The sequence below is a fragment of the Prionailurus viverrinus genome, chromosome D4, assembly GCF_022837055.1.
Source record: "Prionailurus viverrinus isolate Anna chromosome D4, UM_Priviv_1.0, whole genome shotgun sequence".
Lineage (NCBI taxonomy): Eukaryota > Metazoa > Chordata > Mammalia > Carnivora > Felidae > Prionailurus > Prionailurus viverrinus.
The window spans coordinates 48,510,419-48,529,654 of NC_062573.1; the positions used below are offsets into that span (position 1 = coordinate 48,510,419).

The 19,236-nt window shown below is 37.8% G+C and overlaps 1 protein-coding gene and 1 non-coding gene across 8 annotated transcripts in view; one reads left to right on the top strand and one right to left on the bottom strand.

Moving 5' to 3' along the window:
• NFIB (nuclear factor I B) overlaps window positions 1-19,236 on the top strand; it is a 241,917-nt gene that overhangs the window by 143,422 nt on the left and 79,259 nt on the right. The window lies entirely within an intron of this gene.
• On the bottom strand, window positions 14,100-14,232 carry LOC125151050 (small nucleolar RNA SNORA51). The gene has a single exon (XR_007146609.1). It is a non-coding gene; the product is annotated as a small nucleolar RNA SNORA51 (small nucleolar RNA).

The following is a 19,236-nucleotide window of genomic DNA, read 5'->3' on the forward strand; positions in this document are numbered from 1 at the left end:
TCTTAAATGTTCAAATTTAGAATAGGATTCAGAGTAAAGGAGTAGAAGATTAGGAATGAGTTTTCTTGGCAAAGTCCTCTTTAAAAAATTTTTAAACGTTGAAAAAAAAAATTAAAAAAAAAAAAAAAGGGGCGCCTGGGTGGCGCAGTCGGTTAAGCATCCGACTTCAGCCAGGTCACGATCTCGCGGTCCGTGAGTTCCAGCCCCGCGTCGGGCTCTGGGCTGATGGCTCGGAGCCTGGAGCCTGTTTCCGATTCTGTGTCTCCCTCTCTCTCTGCCCCTCCCCCGTTCATGCTCTGTCTCTCTCTGTCCCAAAAATAAATAAACGTTGAAAAAAAAATTAAAAAAAAATTTTTTTAAATGTTTATTTATTTTTGAGAAAGAGAGAGACAGAGTGCGATGGCGGGGGGCGGGTCTCAGAGAGAGACACACACACAGAACCCGAAGCAGGCTCCAGGCTCTGAGATGTCAGCACTGCTCGAACTCAATGAATGTGAGATTATGACCTGAGCTGAAGTCAGACACTTAACCGACTGAGCCACCCAGGAGTCCCTTGGCAAATTACTCTTAAAAAGCCAGAAGGGCACATCGCCCTCAGCTCCTTATTTTTATAGGCTGCATATGGGTGCTTGGGTACAACCCCTACTTTGCAAAAGTTGATCTGTATAGAAGTAGCACCAGGCCCAGCCTCTACAGTGGTTTTAGTCTGATCACCTAGTACTACTTTTGGGGGGAAAAGATAATTTAAGAATGTCTTATAAGGTCATGAAAGAAGGAGATATTTCCATGTCTCCCCAATTACCTACCCTGTTGGGCAACAAATAAAATTAATTGAGTGCCCATGGGTTGCTGGATTCAGAATCAAATATTACATTCCAGGGTACAGGGTGTGGGTCGAGTCGGCTTTGCATGGGTAAAGTCTGCCATTGGCCTTGGGGAAGTTGGAAATATACACCGTCTATAGGTGGATTTTTCTGTAATGGATGTTTAATGAGCATCTATTGTATGCATGGCTCTAGGCTAGATGCTGTGGAAGGTAAAATAGCGAATGGTTTTACAGTGGTTTTGCATTACAAATGGACCTTGCCCTCCCCACACTTTTGTTTTCATAAATACATAAAATTTTATAATTTTAATGCAGACTACTTGAGGAAGAGTCAGTGTGACAACTCCAGTGTCATGGGAGTCCAAAGTTGTGAAATACTGTTTCCAACCATTGTAGGGAGCAAGGTGGAGTGGGAAGAACATGAACTTTGGAATTAAATTTGTCCCCCTGAATCGAGGCTCCATGTTTTACCATGATCATGAGGCCCATGAGGAGCATGAGCAAATCAGCCAACTTCTCTGGAATTCGGCGCAATTCTACCCCCGCCAGTTGTAAGCATCAGATGGGAGAGCATACTTGGCAAGTAGCAGGTGTTTGGTACAAGCGAGGGCTTTCCCATCCTCCTTTCTCTTCTAGCTAGGCTCATCAAAAAGACTTCCTACAGGAAGTGTCGTGTGATGCGGATCCAAATAGAAATGTGTTGATTTTGTTTTACGTAGCATTCTTCCAAAAGCTTAAGATGACCTAGACAAAGTTATAGCTCAAGGTAAGATACATAAGAAGAGAATGTTAGAGATTATATAAAAGAGGCAAAGAAAGATATTTTCAAGTTTTATGTGGGGTAGAATTGTAGTTGTTAGGTAGTCACTTTTGTTCTAAGGCTTTTGACATCAAAAGAGATGCGGTGTGAAATTTTGTGACACAGTTTCTAGTAGTGATATGAGAAAGGATACAAATGTATCATTAGCGATTGCTTTTCCCTTGGCAACACTTTATATCTTAGTCCTTTGTATTCACGTCCTGCAAATATTTTTCCCACTTGCCTTTTTATAGTGGTCCTACTTTTGGAAGCCGCCAACTTTTCTGTCTCCATTGAAAATTTTCTGCGTCCCTTGCTTTTTCCAGCTTTCTGCATATATCACCTTTATTCATTCCTGGCAACTTACTTCTTGTTTAAAAAAATGAGTCTTTTGCCCCTCGTTCAGACACTTCCTTCAAATTAGAGTCCCACATGTCCCTTCTTCCTCGTGAAAAGGACTCTAAAATTCCTCCTTAACTTCTCCCACACCTGTGCTTCTGTCTCCACATAAAATGATGCTCGTTTAAGCTCATAACTTTTTATGATCGTAGGCCAGTGGTTCTTTTCCGTTCTAGTCCAGCTCCAATGTTCTTGAGCATTTATTCGATCCAGTTGACCATGTTCTACTTAAAACTCCCTTGCTTTTTTTAAAGTTTTATTATATTATGATAAGAATACTTAATATGAGATTTGCCCTCTTAAGAACTTTTTAAGTGAATATAGTTACAGTATTGCACAACAGGTCTCTAGAGCTATTATTCATCTTGCTTGACTGAAACTTTAAGCCTGTTGATTAGCAACTCCCCATTTCCCCTTTACCCCAGCCCCTAACAACCACCAATTGACTCGGATTCTATGATGTTGGCTATTTTATTTTATTTTTATTTATTTATTTATTTTTCAACGTTTATTTATTTTTGGGACAGAGAGAGACAGAGCATGAACGGGGGAGGGGCAGAGAGAGAGGGAGACACAGAATTGGAAACAGGCTCCAGGCTCCGAGCCATCAGCCCAGAGCCTGACGCGCGGCTCGAACTCCCGGACCGCGAGATCGTGACCTGGCTGAAGTCGGACGCTTAACCGACTGCGCCACCCAGGCGCCCCATTTTTAGATACCTCACATAGGTGGAATCCTGAAGCATTTGTTTGTCTGTGACTGGTTTATTTCACTCAGCATGTTATTTTCAAAGTTCATTCATGTTGTTGCATATTCCAAAATTTCTTTTCTTTTTAAAGGCTGAATAGTATCCCCTTGTATACATACACCATGCTTTCTTTGTACATTCATCCGTCAATGGACATTTAGGCTCTTTCCACATGTTGGCTATTGAGAATAGTGCCATTAGTGAACACGGGAAGGCAGATATCTCTTTAATATCTTGGTTTTAGTTCTTTTGGATAAATACCTAAGAGTGAGATTGCTGGATCATACGGTAGTATTCCTTTTAGTTTTTTGAGGAACTGCCATACCTTTCTCCCATAGTGGCCGCACCATTTTGCATTCTCACCAACGGAGTGCAAGGATTTGGACTTGCCCACCTTTTCCGAAACACTTGTTGCCGTTTGTTTACTTGACAATAGCCATCCTGATAGGTGTGACGTGATACCGCGTTGTGATTTTTATTTGCATTTCCTGAGCCTTTTCTCATATGCCAGCTGGCCATCCATGTGTGTATCTTCTCTGCAGAGACCCCACTCAAATCCTTAGCCCATTTTTAAGTCACGTTAGTAGTTGTTTTTGTTCTGCTTTGCTACTAAGTTGTAGGAATTTCTTTTCTAGCTCCTTCTCAGATGCGTGGCTTGCAACTGTGTTCTCACATCCCATTGGTCACAGTAACACCCTGTTAAGTGTTTTCCTTTGCTGGGCAGAAGCTCTAGTTTGATACAGTTTCACCTGCTTTCTGCTTTTGTTGCCTGTGCTTTTGAAAACAGGGCCTTTTCCTAGTAACCCCGGAACCATTATGTTTCCTTCCAGTTGCTTCTTCCCTTAACCAGACTTTTATCTTTAGTTCTCCATGTGTTTGCAGACCCGCCCCCCCTCCCTCCCTCCCCCGTGACTTCAAGGTCACTTACCTTTTGTTATTCTCAGATATGCACCTTTGGAACAGATCTCTCTCCTGATGTTTCATGTGCCCAACTACTTTTTGGACACGGTTCCCTGCACGTCCCATGGGCAGCTCAAAATTTAACATTCCCAAAATTCAATTCACTGTCTTCTCTACCAGATTTGAGTTTTCCTCTGTGTGAGATAGCTTGGAGCTATCTCTTGGTTAGATAGCCCATGAGTCTTGTCTGGGGAACCCTGTTCTGACAGCACAGAGCCTGATGCGGGGCTTGATCCCAGGAACCGTGAGATCATGACCTTATAAAAGGCAAAGCTTACTACAGTTGAGTTGGAGTGAGTGTCGGGGATGGTTGGTGGTGTGTGGCAGGGAAGTTTGTATTCAACTCTGAAAGACTTGAACATACAGAGATTGGGAAGTGAGGGAGAGGGGATGTTTGCGCTTCAGTCAGAGAATAGCGGTGAGCAAACACCCTAAGCAAAGGAAGAGTAGGAATTGTATGAGAAACCGTGGGCTATTGAATTTTTCAGGAGTGAAGAATGTAAGTGGAGGAATCAGAGATGATTTATACTTGTTTCTGTCTCAGGAGATCTTTTCCGTGTCCCCAAGCTGTCAGGATGCCTTTGCTCTGCCTTGTCGCCGTATCTTCGTGCTTATTTCCATGATGGCCATACAACTAGAATAATGACTCAAAAGGCTGATGGGGCAAGAGTTTTCAAACTGGAGGTTATACTTTGAAATCATGCTCTTTATTTTTTTTATAGTTAATATTCATTTAGATTCACCCATCTATTTATTCTTTCTTGTGCTCTTCATTGCTTCTTGTACAATTAACCTTCCGTCTGGGATCATTTTCCTTTTCCTTGAAGAATTCCATTAAATATCTCTATAGTAGCCACAAATTTCTCTCAGTTTTTGCTTGTCTGAAAGCATTTTCAGGGGCGCCTGAGTGGCTCAGTTGGTTGAGCGTCCAACTTCGGCTCGGGTCGTGATCTCGAAGTTGACGAGTTCAAGCCCTGCGTCGGGGCTCTGGGCTGACAGCTCAGAGCCTGGAGCCTGCTTCCGATTATGTGTCTCCCACTCTCTCTGCTCCTCCCCCACTCGTGCTGTCTCTCTCTCTCTCAAAAATAAATAAACGTTAAAAAAATTTAAAAACTCCTGACATCTCACTGCTTATTACCCGCATTCTATGTCATGAGTTTAAATGCTATTCAGTATCAGACACCAGGTCCTTTTCTGTCCCTTTCTTTCATGCAATACATTGCTCTTCCTCTGCCAGGCCTTCTGTGTCCATCCTACAAAGTCTTGTTTCTCCTGTAGGTCCAAACTCTTCTATGTGTCTTATCAGATTCTCCCAGGCAGAGTGGGACGCCTCTGTTTTCTGTTATGTTTATATTTGCTTACACATCCCCCCACCAAGGAAACAGTTACAATTTTCAAATGAATAATTTACTACTATAATCCAACATCTTTTTTTTTTTTTTTTTTTTTGCTTGACACACTCAAGAAAGCATAAGATGTCAGTGCTTATACACTGCTAATTCAGTTTCTTCTCTTCACTTACAGAAATGGGGCAAAGACGGTAAGTGATTTGCCCGCGGTCCCGATTAGTTACTGGCGGACGGAGGTTAAAACTCACTTTTTTTCGTGGGTCCAAAAGCTTAAGTCAGTATAATCCCACTGCATCATTAGTATTTTTTTCCTTGCTCTCCTCTCCTGCACCTGATGAATAAGACCATTTACTGTGGTGCGATGCCTGGTGAAAAAATGAACGTTGGCCTCGTCTACGCTTGGCTAAGTGTTCAGGAGCGTGCACTTCCACACAGAGAAAGAAAGGAGAAATCTTTGTGCTGAGACCCTTTGACAGGACCGAGTCTGGGCCTCCTGGCACTCACAGTGGGTGCCACACTTGAGTTCCCCGGGGGCGGTTGTTACAGCCGTAGCTGCTGGGATGTGGGGGCGGTGGGTGGGGGTGAGCAGAAGATAGAGGTGAATCGTGAGTGACCCTTGCCTGAGTGGGGGTGAGTTTGGGGCACGATGTCAGCTGAGAGCCTCTGAGGCTGTGGGGTCAGGGCACTGACCAAGCAGGGGGTGTCCTCTGTGACAGGTTATTGCACCTGCTAGAGCTCCGGAGCCCCCGTCTTGTTCTTCTGTTCCATCTTTCCTCCAGGGTCGCGTGCTGTGCACGTGTATAGGTCAGGAGCCCACTTGGTGCACAGTCACAGGCGTGATTTAAACACAGCGGATGCTGTCCTTTCACAAAGCTTTGAGAGAAAGGACTAGCTGTGGGAGAAATGACAGCCAAACTTTTGTTTCTCCTAGCTTTATAACTGTACTGCAGGATCCTGTGGTATCTGAAACGATACCCAGTAACATAGAGTCCAAGTGAAATTTCAGTGTATTGATGTGGGCGCCTAGTTCCAGAAAAGTTTTAAGAGGCCTTGCACCGAAACAGGTTGCGATTTGTTAAATTGTAAAAGACCACTTTGTCTTACAGAGCAAATTTTCTTTCTTTGTTAAATACCTGGATGCCCTACAGTGAGGGTGAGGGTCCCCTTGTGAAAGAGGTGTCGCTCTTAACTAGCCCGGGTTGGGCTGTGACCCTACCCGTAGCCCTAGGCGGTTGTTTTTACTCATTACTCAAGTATCTAAGGTTCTTTTAAAAAGGACTGCCCGCATCTGGAGTTTCCTCTCCATTTAAATTCTTGTCCCTCTCCATATTTACAAGGTCTGTTTTTGCAGCATATGGCTACAATTTAATAATGCAAAGCATTCCCCTCCTCACAGCTGGAAAGCTGGGGTTGTTCTGTATCACAGATAGAGTGGACTTACTCCAGGCCAGTTAAAATCATTCAACTCCCAGAAGCTAAGCTTGCTGAATGTTCTGTCCTGCACAAAGGCACCCAGGGGATATCCACTTGCATATTAGAGCATCATGCTTGGAAAGAGGGATCGATTCTATGGTGATACGTTGCAAGCAGAATACAATGCCAAGGAGAGAGACAGACATATATCCACCTAAGTTTTCATCTGTTCCTACCTTACAGAAGAAGAATGCGATTTAAAGTTATTAGGCCCAAATCCTACTCAAGTTTCATTTCTTTCTTTTTCTGTAACTGTAAGAGAATATCAAGGTGTTGCATAATTTAAGCCAAGCACTCTAATTGCGTGGCAATTAGAGTCCTGTTGGCTTTTGCACCATGTCATTGACGATAGAAGAATTTAAGGAAAAAAATCAGGTTTTGGTTTTCAACGCTGTTATAGATCTTTTTGGGTCTTTTGACTTGTATGCTGCTCTTCAGGGACCATGCACTCTTTCGTTTTATTTTACATAATGGAACTCGGAACATACTCCTGTTCACACTGAAATATTCCTAATTCTTGAACCCAATAAAGATATTTCCCTCCCCCCACCATCCCCATTCTATCCCTTGAGCATATTCATGTCCCCGGGGCATTCAGGAGGAAGAACTAAGACCACTGGACTTGCAGATTTGATCTTATCACCATTAAAATCATTACATGCACATGTTAATGACAGGGGCATGCCTGGTCCCCCCCCCCCCCCATATATCGTATGGTTTTATTTATGTGAAATGTCTAGAATAGGCAAATCCATAAAGACAGAAATTAGATTAGTGGTCGCAAGGGGCCTGGAGTTGTGGGAAACAGGTACACGTCACTAATGAGTGTGGAGTTGCTTTTTAAGGTGATGAAAATGTTCTGGAATTAGATGGCGGTGATGGTTGTGCACCTCTCTGAATATACCAAAAACCACTGGATTTTTACGCTTTTAACATCGTATGTGAATTATATCTCGATAAGATGTAGTTTTTTGTTTGTCTGTTTGTTTGTTTGTTTGTTTGTTTAAAGTGTTTATGAGCCATTGGGAGAAAAGGGTTTGGAACTCACGGCGAGGATAGATATTTGGGGGCTCTTAACCCAGAGTCAGAGACCTCGGAGGATCAGGGAAGAGGCTCCAGGGAGCCCTGACACAGGTATAGGGTGCATTGCTCTGGGCTGCATTATATCTTGGTGAGGTCCCTAATTCTGATAAAGTTCAGAGGCCACTGGCAGGTGTGGAGGACAAGTGACATGATGTCTTGTAAGATACTGGCTCCATTGTTTATTCTGTGGCACTTTGTTTTTAATGTGGGGATTTTTAGTTTCAAAATTTGGTATTTTGGATTGTAGTCATTTCCTGAATTGAACTACTTTCTAAGCAGAACAATGCTTTCTAAGTAAGTAAGCAAGGAATAGAAAAGGTGATTGTCTTCCTCAGGGCATAATAAAGCATTCGGCTGTTTTATACTTAATATGTCCTCATTGATATCCAGAAATAACCCACATAAATTACACTACTTTGCATAGTGTTGACAGGTGAAGAAAGGACTATCTATGAATTTTTTGAGAGAGCATGTAGAAAGATGAGCAAAGAGATTAGGAAAGGCCGTTGGAGGGGTTACTCTTAGCAGATGAGGAAGGCAAATATGTTAAAAAGAAGGTAGTTGCTCCTGAATCTTAATGCATTATGATTCTCTTAAATATATTTACACTCTGTCCTTTTAACTAGAGCACTAGTTATTAGGAACTAGAGTTACTAGATTATTGTAGTAATTTTCCTACAATAGATTACTATTGTAATCTATTATAATAGTTACTATGTTATTGTAATTCTCTCTGTAGCTCGTATTTTTTGCCTTGGGTCTTCATCCCTGTGAAAATCCACTGCAGGCCCACGGCGATTTCCATAATGTGCAAATCTAATTATTTTATTCTCTTCCTTGTAAGTTTCAAAAATTTCCACTCTAGGCTAAGCCTAATCTTTAGCATCTAATACAGCCCTTCATGATATGGTTCCTACTTTTCCTCTCACTGCACACGAGGACCTTGCATTTAGCCTTCGCCTTAACCTTGTGCCTCTCCACTGTGTCTCTGCCCATGTCGTTTTTCTGCCTAGAATGGTTGTTCTTGACACCTCATCAGTGACACTTCTCCAGGCCCTCTCTCTAGGACGGTTTGCAGTAATAGCACTTACTGCATTTTTGCCACTATTTACTTCTCTGTTTCCCTTAGTGGATTCTGCACACCTTCAGGTGAGGATTGTAATGTTCCATTTGTAAATTTAACATCTAAGACAAATACGTCGCCAGAGACCATATTTGGCAATGTTCGAAATTTATGAAATGGAGGCTTAGACCAGTAATAGGCTAAAGAAACTGTAACCTGTTTGTGCAGTAATGGGACCGTACCCTTCCTTGGTACTTGACCTAAGCCAGGGAAAGCATGATGTTTCATGGAAATGGGTACAGCGGGCCTTTTCTGCCTTGTGGGTACACTACACCTTGGACATGACGATTGGGGGAACGTTATGAACTCATAACTTTGCGTAGCATAGCCTGATGAATTTTGTAGGGACGTATCAGACTGAGAAATGTAATGTTAGAATACAGTGACTGATTCAGAATACCAGTCTCAGACAGATCAAAGTTTTCTTCTTTCAATCTGATGAAGTGTGAAGAAGACCTTTTTTCCGTTCTTATGTTTGTGTTTAGCGAATGTACATTAATGTTGTTAGAGTTTACATGATCATGAATGAAGGAACAGGTAAGATGTCTTTCTAGAAGTTGCATAAAACAAATACATGACTGATTAAATGGAATGTTTCGGATTCATCTGTGATTCTTTTTATGATGTGCAAATCTTACTACTTTGTAAAAATCCGGAGACCACTGTCTATAGATCACTTGCTCAGGAAGGTCATTTTTCTCTTTATTGAGGTGTAACTGATATACAATATATTCTGTATATAGTGTATAGGCTATAGTGTGTATACCTAAACACACACACACACACACACACACAAATATAAAAAGGGGAAAAATATATATGTATCACCAATATGTATCACCATAACCAAGATGATGAGCATTTCCATCAATCTCAGAAGTTCCCTCTGACCACTTCAAAATCCATTTCTTTCTCTACCCCCATCCTCAGATGACCTCTGACCTGCTTTCTGTCTAGTTTACATTTCTAGAATTTTATATAAGTGATATCCTACAGCATGTATCCTTTTGTGTCTAGCTTCTTTAATCTAGCATGAAGACCATGCTTTATCCGTGTGATTACCTTTATCAATAGTTTATTGGTTTTTATTGCTGAGTAGTATGCCATCATATGGATATTCCACTTATGGTGTGAGGTGAGCGTTGATATCCTTTTTAAAAAATATATATGGATATCTAGTTAATCCACACCATTTGTTTAAAGACATTTTTTATTCCCCCATTGAGTTACATAGCTACTTCTCAAATAGCGACAATCACATACTTATGTGTCCATTTATGGTTCATCTCATCGGACCTCATGCGGTCCTGATCTGGTCTGTATGTCTTCTCTTTTCCCAACATCAAAGTATTTTCTTATTTTCTCTATGTTTGTGATGTCTTTATAATAAGTTTTTTTAAAGTTATTTTCTTTTAGATCCTGGGTATTTTCATATAAATAGGATCAGCTTGTCAAATTCTCAAAAAAAAAAAAATTCAAAAAACAAAACAAAACAAAAAACCCTACTAGAATTTTGATTGAGAATGGTGAGATTTAAAGCTAGGCCTTTCTGGCACACAGCAACATGGCTGTCATTGGCTATCTAATATAAAGTCCACATGACCTGCTTAACTTCGGATCCAGTTTCTCCTAGTTCTCCACTAAAATTTCCATTAGGATATGTAAACACTGAACTTTTTTTTTAAGCACACTAAAACTGAGACGAAAGGGTAACTTTTGTTTAGCTAGAAGCTTAGAGGCTTATCTCATAATTACACGAACTGTAGAGTTAGACTGAATTTAAAAATTGGTGGTTTTCCTCTCTTACATCTCACAAAAGACAGCAGTGTTGGTTCCTTGAGAAATTGTGGACATTTAAGTTTGATTCTCCCCTACTGTCATCCCCTAGGTTCAGAGATTTTCCTGTATTAGCTTAAAAGGCTAGAAACCCAGAGAACAACAAGGTGAGGAAATATGGCACGAAGAGGGAGTGAGGAGGAAGTGTGTGGGAACACATCTAGCAATCTGCTTCCACTTCCTGATGCAAATCCTTAAAAACACTGTCTACTCTGGGCCAGAGTCTAACTCCGTCGTACCATAGAGAAGACCCTTTGAAACTCAGTCTCATCTGCCCTTCTAGAGCTGCACATTATAGAAGGTGAGAGGTTTCATGTCCTACCTGGTAGGATCTTACACAGCCTGGTGACGGAGTCAGACGAAGCTCATGAGATGAAAACCAGCAATCGTTGGGAATTGGCAAGGAGCTGTGCTCACCAACTTTCACCACCACTGCCGTTGCTTCGATACTGCCATTCGCAATAAACATTTATGGAACCCTAAGCACTTTATATGCGCCTTCTTATTTAATCTTCAAATCGTTGAGCTCAGGATTATTTTTATAATTCCTGTTGTACAAATGGGAATGGAGGGGTAGAGACTTTAAGTATTTATTCAAAGTCATTAATAAAAAAGAAGCACATCTGGAAAATGAGCTGAGATAGAGTTCACAGTGCTTAGCACACAGCCTTGCTTATAATAAACACCCAACAAATGATAGCAGCTATTATATTATCAACATCATCATTGTTATTATTTATTTATATTTGTTTATGTTATATTTATATTATTTATTTATATTTATATTATAATTAGAAATTATTTATATTATATTTATATATTATATTATATTTATATATTATAAATACATATTATACATTTATATTTATAATATTTATATATTATAAATAAATATTATATATTTATGTTTATAATACTTATTTATATTATTTATTTATATTAAATATATAATATTATATTACTTATAATATATTATTTATATTAAAATATATTATTTATATGTATTACATTTATATATTATATTATATTTATTTATATATTATAAATAAATATTATATATTTATATTTATAATTATTTATATTATTTATGTATATTAAGTGTATATTATATTATATTAAATTAATATATTATTTATAATAGAATATTGTTTATATTTATATTAAAATATATTTCTACTTATATATAATTATATTAAATTTATATTTATATATAATATATTATATATTTATATAATATTTATTTATATTAATTACTTATATATTATTTATATTTATATTAAAATATATTATTTATATGTATTACATTTATATATATTATATTTATTTATATATTATAAATAAATATATATATTTTTTGTATTTATTTATATTATTTATGTATATTAAGTGTATATTATATTATATTAAACGAATATATTATTTATAATAGAATATTGTTTATATTTATATTAAAATATATTTCTACTTATATATAATTATATTAAATTTATATTTATATATTATATATTTATATTATATTTATTTATATTAATTTTTTATATATTATTTATATTTATATTATATTATTTATTTATATTAAAATTAAATTTATATTACTCAAATTTTATAGCTAATAAGTGATAAGACAGGAATTCAGATCCAATCACGTCAATTCTGGAGCCCTCAGTCTCACCCCATATGGAAATCTTTACTTACCATATCCAAGGGGAAGCCACTTTTCTGAGGCAAACCCTAATTCGCTATAGACTACGCTCTAGGTAAAAGAAAACAGTCACAAGAGTATGCCCTTGGTGAGAACATGGGGAAAGGTACATCATCAAGAAGAACGCATCTTTGAAAATGAAGCCTTGAAGAAAATCTTAGGGAAAACAGTTTGCTTACTTCGAAGAAAGGACTCGCATGGGAAAATGAACAGATAAAAGAACGGCTTCAGGGAACAAAGTGCCGTGTTAGATAAGCAGCAATAGCAAGAAAACTGAAGTCGTTTTCGTAAAAATAAAGTCTGCATTATAAGAAATAAGAAACAGAATTGATATTGTGGAAATAATCACTGATACAGAGGGCAAACTCGAAATATTTGCTCCAAAACCAGAAGAAAAGAACAGAGAAGTTAAAATAATGACTAAAAAAGAAAAAAAGTTTATGGTGGGAGAATAGAAAATTTAATATTAGTTTAGGTGTTCTTGGTGAGAAATCAGAGCATTTAGGAGAGAAATAGAATCAAAGACAAGTTGGGACGCAGGGTGGCTCAGTTAAGCGTCCGACTTCGGCTCAGGTCATGATCTCAAGGTTCGTGAGTTCGAGCCCTGTGTTGGGCTCTGTGCTGACAGCTCAGAGCCTGCTTGGGATTCTCCCTCTCTCTCTCTGCCCCTCCCCTGCTCACGCTCTGTCTCTCTCTCTCTCTCTCTCTCTCTCTCTCTCAAAAATAAATAAACATTAGGAAAAAAAGACAAGTTAAGAAAATTTTAATGAGCTAAAAATGATCTAAGCATTTGATCAAAAGGACTAACTATATGTAGCAAATGATAATAGTATCTACATGCATCTTGTTGAAATTTTTGTATTTTGTGGATGAAAAAGAGAATCTTGTAATCATCCTGGAGGAAAAATAAGTTACCTGCACTTTTTTTTTTTCTGTTGGTCAACACTAAATAACAGAAGACTGGGGGAAAACTTAGAAGTATGATGAAATTTTTTTTTCAGAGGGAGAGAGAGTGCATGTGGATGAGCAGGGGAGGGGCAGAGAGATTGAGAGAGAGAGAGAGAGAGAGAGAGAGAGAGAGAGAGAGAGAGAATCCCAAGCAAGCTCCACACTCAGCATGGAACCCATTGCGGGGCTCAATCCCACAACCATGGGGTCATGACCTAACCTGAAATCAAGACTGGGATACTCAACTGACTAAGCCATCCAGGCGCCTCATGATGAAACTGTTTTTGTTTAAGGAGTTTTATATGTAGTCAAAGAGAATAGAAATATATCCCTTATTATTTGTCACCTTTCGTTTCATAGAGTCTTTTATTTTCTTTGCAAAAATTTTCCTTGCAAACCTATACCAACTAATGAAGTGATACACCAAAATAAAACATTTTAGGAACAGGAAATTCTCAGATATATCCCTATAGATATGAATATAGCTATAGATGTAGACTAATAATGAGAATAGTAATCAATTGAACAGAATTATACCTAAGTAATTATTATTCTGAATAAGATTACAGACATAAATACCAAAGTAAGAAAGAAAGTAATTTTTTTTTTAATTAAAAAAAAATTTTTTTTTAACGTTTATTTATTTTTGAGACAGAGAGAGACAGAGCATGAATGGAGGAGGGTCAGAGAGAGAGGGAGACACAGAATCTGAAATAGGCTCCAGGCTCTGAGCTGTCGGCACAGAGCCGGATGCGGGGCTCAAACTCACGGATGGTGAGATCATGACCTGGGCCGAAGTTGGACGCTCAACCAACTGAGCCACCCAGGCGCCCCTAATTTTTTAAATTTTATTTTCCATGTCTCCCCATTCACAATACAGACCAGGCACAAAGCACCTGGGCTGGGGTGTATATGGGTGGATTTACTCTGTCTCCTCTTTCTGTAAAGGCAGTGTAAGAATGCAGCCTGTGGTAAGCACCAGGAGGCTCAAAAAGTAATTCTGGAAAATATGTACGTAAACGAGAATTTAGTGACAATTATCTGAGTTCCAAATTCCAGATTGCGATTTTTTTTTAATGGTAAAATAGTGGTATTTGAGTGGCAAAATACAAATAAAATTAGATTTACCATGTTCATCATTTATAAATGTGCAGTTTCATAGTGTTAAATTCATCTGTATTGTCACACAGCCCATCTCCAGAACTTTCTCACCTTGCAAAACTGAAACTTTGTATTCTCCACCCCCCCTTCCCTCATTCCCTCGTCCTTTGAAATCTACCATTCTACTTTGTTTCTATGAGTTTAACTTCTCTAGATACCTGCCTCATCTAAGGGAAATCAGAGAGTTGTGTGTTTTGTGTTGTTTTGTTTCGTTTTACTGACTGATTCACAGATCACATATTTAAGGGCTTGAGGGTGCTGAGTCTGAATGGCAGATTCGTTTTCTTTTAGGACAGCTTGTTATGTTTTGCTAAACAGTCAATTAATTGCTCTTATCTCTATTTTTACTTAGATCTGTCATTAGGAAAGCCTGCTTTTCTTTTCTTGTTGCCGCCAAGTGCCTTTTCAGCATCAATTGATAAGGTCGTGTGTTTTTCCTTTTTTTCGTTATCATATTGGTAGATTTTGTAAGAGTGAATCTCACTCATACATGGAATAAAACCCTAATGAGAATCGTGTCCTGTTTTTTTGGAAAACATTGCTATATTCAATTTGAATATATGAATTTGAATATATTCCATTTTCTTTAGGACCTTTGAAGTTGCATTTATATGCGTGGTTTTTGGTTGATTTGTTTGTTTGCTTTGGCTTGACAAGGGACGTTGCACATTTAGTTATTTAAGTTTTGCTGGTCTGATAAAGGCTCATGAGAGAGCTTTCTTCATAAGGAACCTTGTCACCATTTGCTAAAGGCTGGGAGAGAATAAATATCCTTGGAATTTCAAGGCTACAGAAAAGATAAAATCCAGCTCGACACTGTTCCATACCTGGTGCCATTTTAAAGGTGGTTTTTAAATCACCTTTTGATTCTCTTCTAGGCTTTTCCAATTTTAAAGTGCGTATGAATCACCTGTGGTTTTGTTAAGCTGCAGACACTGATTCTGAGGGTCTGGGGTTGACCCCGAACTTCTGTGTGCCTACCAAGCTCCCCAGTTACGCCAGAGCTGTTGGTTGTGGGACCACATTTTGAATAGCAAGATGCTAACCCAGTAGTTCGCAGACTTTGCTGCCCATTTGAATCACCAGGGGAACTTTTAGAACATCCTTATGTCTAGGACACATCCATACCAATTAAATCAGAATTGCTGGGAGCCAAGCCTAAGTTGTTTTTCAAGAACCCCAGGTGGTTCCAATGATCAGCAAATTTTGGGAACCACTGCAGGAGGGGTAATTGGTCTATTCAGGTTTCCACTTGGCTCAATTTTGGTTACTTTTATTTTAGTAAGTAATTGCCCATTTAAGTTTTCAAAGCTGTGGTCAGTAAGTTTCATGTGTTATTCTCTTATAATTTTTTTGTTAATATATTTGGTTTCCATGGTTATGTTTCCCTTCTATTCTTTTTTTTTTTTAATTTTTTTAACCTTTATTTTTTTTTGAGACAGAGACAGAGCATGAACAGGGGAGGGTCAGAGAGAGAGGGAGACACAGAATCGGAAACAGGCTCCAGGCTCTGAGCTGTCGGCACAGAGCCCGACGCGGGGCTCGAACTCACAAACCGTGAGATCATGACCTGAGCTGAGGTCGGTCGCTCAACCGACTGAGCCACCCAGGCGCCCCATCCCTTCTATTCTTATATATTTTTGCTTTTACTTTTTTCCCTTAATGAGGCTTGCAAATGATTTTTCTGTTTTGCTGGTCTTCTCAAAATCATCTTCCCTTTTTATTCTTTTATTTTAAATATTTCTCTTTTTGGAATTTATTAATTTCAGCTTTTATCTTTAACTCCCTTTTTAACTTTTCCTGGATTCTTTTGTTATTCTTTTGATCTTATGGTAAAGTGATTTTTCCTTTTGTCCTTTTCATTGCTTTCTATAGTTTATCATTTTTTCTTTTGGCATTCTGTTTGATCCATAGCTTATAATCTTAATTTTTAGGTACTTCAGAAAATTTGGTCACTTTTTATTTTTTCCCTTTAATCTATTTACTAAAGACAAAACAGTATAACAGTTTTCTCCTTGGCCAATGACATGATCAACTCTTATAAAATGTCTGTGGGCATAGTAACAAAGCACGGTTTGTATTTGAATGATTTGAAGTTAGTCATGGTCTAATAGTCGTGTTCAATTCTAAAAGAATCACCACTTACATCTCTAAAAGAGATGTACTCAAAATTCTCACTATAATTGTGTTTTTTGTCAAGTTTCTTGTGTTTTAATAGTTTTTGTATTATGCATTTCCCCCACAATATTGTTCGGAGCATGTACGGTGTATGTTTAATTTTCTGTATTATGTATGCCTGGTATCCATTCATAATGTCCTTTATCTCATTTATTGTAATTCATCTTAAATTCTACCTTAACCACTGCTAATTGGCACTGCTTATTTTCGGTTTGAATTTGCCTGACTCCCCTCGCATCCCATTTGACTTTCGACTTTCTGTTCTTGTTATCATTTTGTCTTAAATGTGTTCCTTAAAAATAGATGCATTTTATTTGCTTCCGTTGCTCTAATGCTCTTTATGGGATAATTCTGTCTACTTACCTTTGTGGTAAGGGTCGATATGCTTGATTTTACTCCTTCTGTTTTTCTTTATATTATTTAGGTTTTTCATCTTATGTCCTTAGTTTTGTTGTCTTCCCGTGTTTTGGTTTTCCCTTTGTTAATTTGGGGAGTCCCACCTTCCTTTTCCCTGCTCTTAAAGTGAAATACCTCTCTTTATTATAACTGGAAAACAACGACAGTTTTCATATTGACTCCTAGATACTCTGATTACCATCTGGATTTTAGAGAAGACAAACATCGGGTGTAGAAAAGTTGCTTAACTTGCCTTAGCTTTACAGAGTAAGTGGTGGCGCTGATCTTTTAGTATAATTCAACATAATGTAACATTAATTACAGTCTATTTTATGATAATATTATCGTAAAAGAATTTTAATTTAATGTAATTTACTCTGTGTAAAAATACACAGAGTCTGCTTAGGAAACCATGAAATATGTGTGCTGATAAACTTTAAAATATGAAAGAATTGATGATTTTCTTGGAAGGTATATAATAATATTGCCTCAAGACCAGAAAACAAGAGTAAAGCAAATTCATGAAAGACTCAAAGTTTTGTCTTCTTTGAACCAGATTATGAGAAGATATTTTACCAGTGAGTTTTTCCAAACTTTCATGAACTTTTCATATGTTTTCTTTTTTGTGTGAAAAATGACTGTCATCCAGACCATTTTATGAAGCATGCATATAACCTTGGTGTGAAAAGTTCACAAATAAAACAAAACCCCCCCCACAAGAGTATACCAGCTACATACTGGTATATGAGAATTTGGAAGAAACTGTTAGCAAAACAATTTAGCAATAAATTAAAAGAGCTACCTTCCGTGGATAAGCAAAGACAGTTTAATCTAAGAACTCAGTAATATATAACACAATAAATGCTTTAAGGAAAAAAAAAAGGGGGATAATCTCTACTAATGCCAAAACAACATCTAATAATATTCAATAACCATTCTGATCAGTACACTTTTAAAAACTCTGTGAAAACTAGGAATAAGTGAGTATATAAAATGATGAGAAACAAAATCACTTATTAATAGCCAGCGTTACCGTTAACTGTGAAATTCCAGCATTAATCTCATTAATATTAGGAATAAAATATTCCCGCTAGCACAATTCCTATTTTACATATTTTTAATGTTTGTTCCAAGAGAGAATGCATAATGTCTGCACAATTCCAACTTTATTATAATTAAATAAATGAAGCTTATTACATTATCGTAATGATATCTTTTCTCTATCAACTGGCAACAATTAAAACAAGTCCCCATTAATATGAGTAATATGTAATTCTGGGCAGTAGGGTGGTGACATGGACAGGCTCGTTCTGCCCAAGGGAGTATACGTTGGCAAAAGTCTTCATGGAAGGCAGCTTGACAGTTTTTAACCAAGAGCTTGAAAAGAGTTTATGTCCTTTGACCCAATAATTCCACTTCTGGGAACTCCGGCCTAAGGAAATCATGAGAACCGCTGACAAAGATTTGTGTGCGACTACGTTAATGGCAGTTCTGTTTATAATATTTAAAAAAATGGGAAATAACCTAAAATGCCAAAAAAAAAAAAAAAGGAGAATGGTCAAATAAAGTACAGCCAGACAGTCTAATAATGTACAGGCATTAAAATCACACTCTTGAAAACCTGTTTAATCTAAAGGGAAAGATACAATGTTAATTAGAGAAAAAGCAGGATACAAATTTATTAACTTTTGATCTCAGTTTTTGAAAACACATTTGTCTATGTTATATATATGCAGGAATAAGTTTAGTGGACTGGAAGGAAATACTAAAAAACAAATAACATAAATACTACATTAACATAGTATTATCAGAGTGTGTTAGAGTCAGAAATTGCTGTCTCTCTGTTGAATCACTTAAATCACCAACAGGGACATTTCATATTGAAGGATAAAATTAATTCTAAATTAGTACTGGAATGCGAACCTCGGCCATAGACCGAGGTTCAATCTCTGTGCAGAGAATCATTATCTTTGCAATGATTAGTATGTCTATTTCCAAATCACAGTTTCCATTCTTAACCATGGACAGTTCAGACCAGTCGAGAAACTGCAGATAAAGCCATGCCTTACAACACCACTACCAGAAGGTCCCAGTAGGTTAGTTGTGGTATCGGAAGTCATATGAAGATTGGCGAAGAGCTAGTGTAAAATAATCTTATCTTCTCCCCTTCCACATCCATAAACAAAAGCACTGAGTCGTCTTTTACACTCTGTTGAAGGGAGTGAACAATGGGAATTAGAAGCCTGGAAAATGCCTG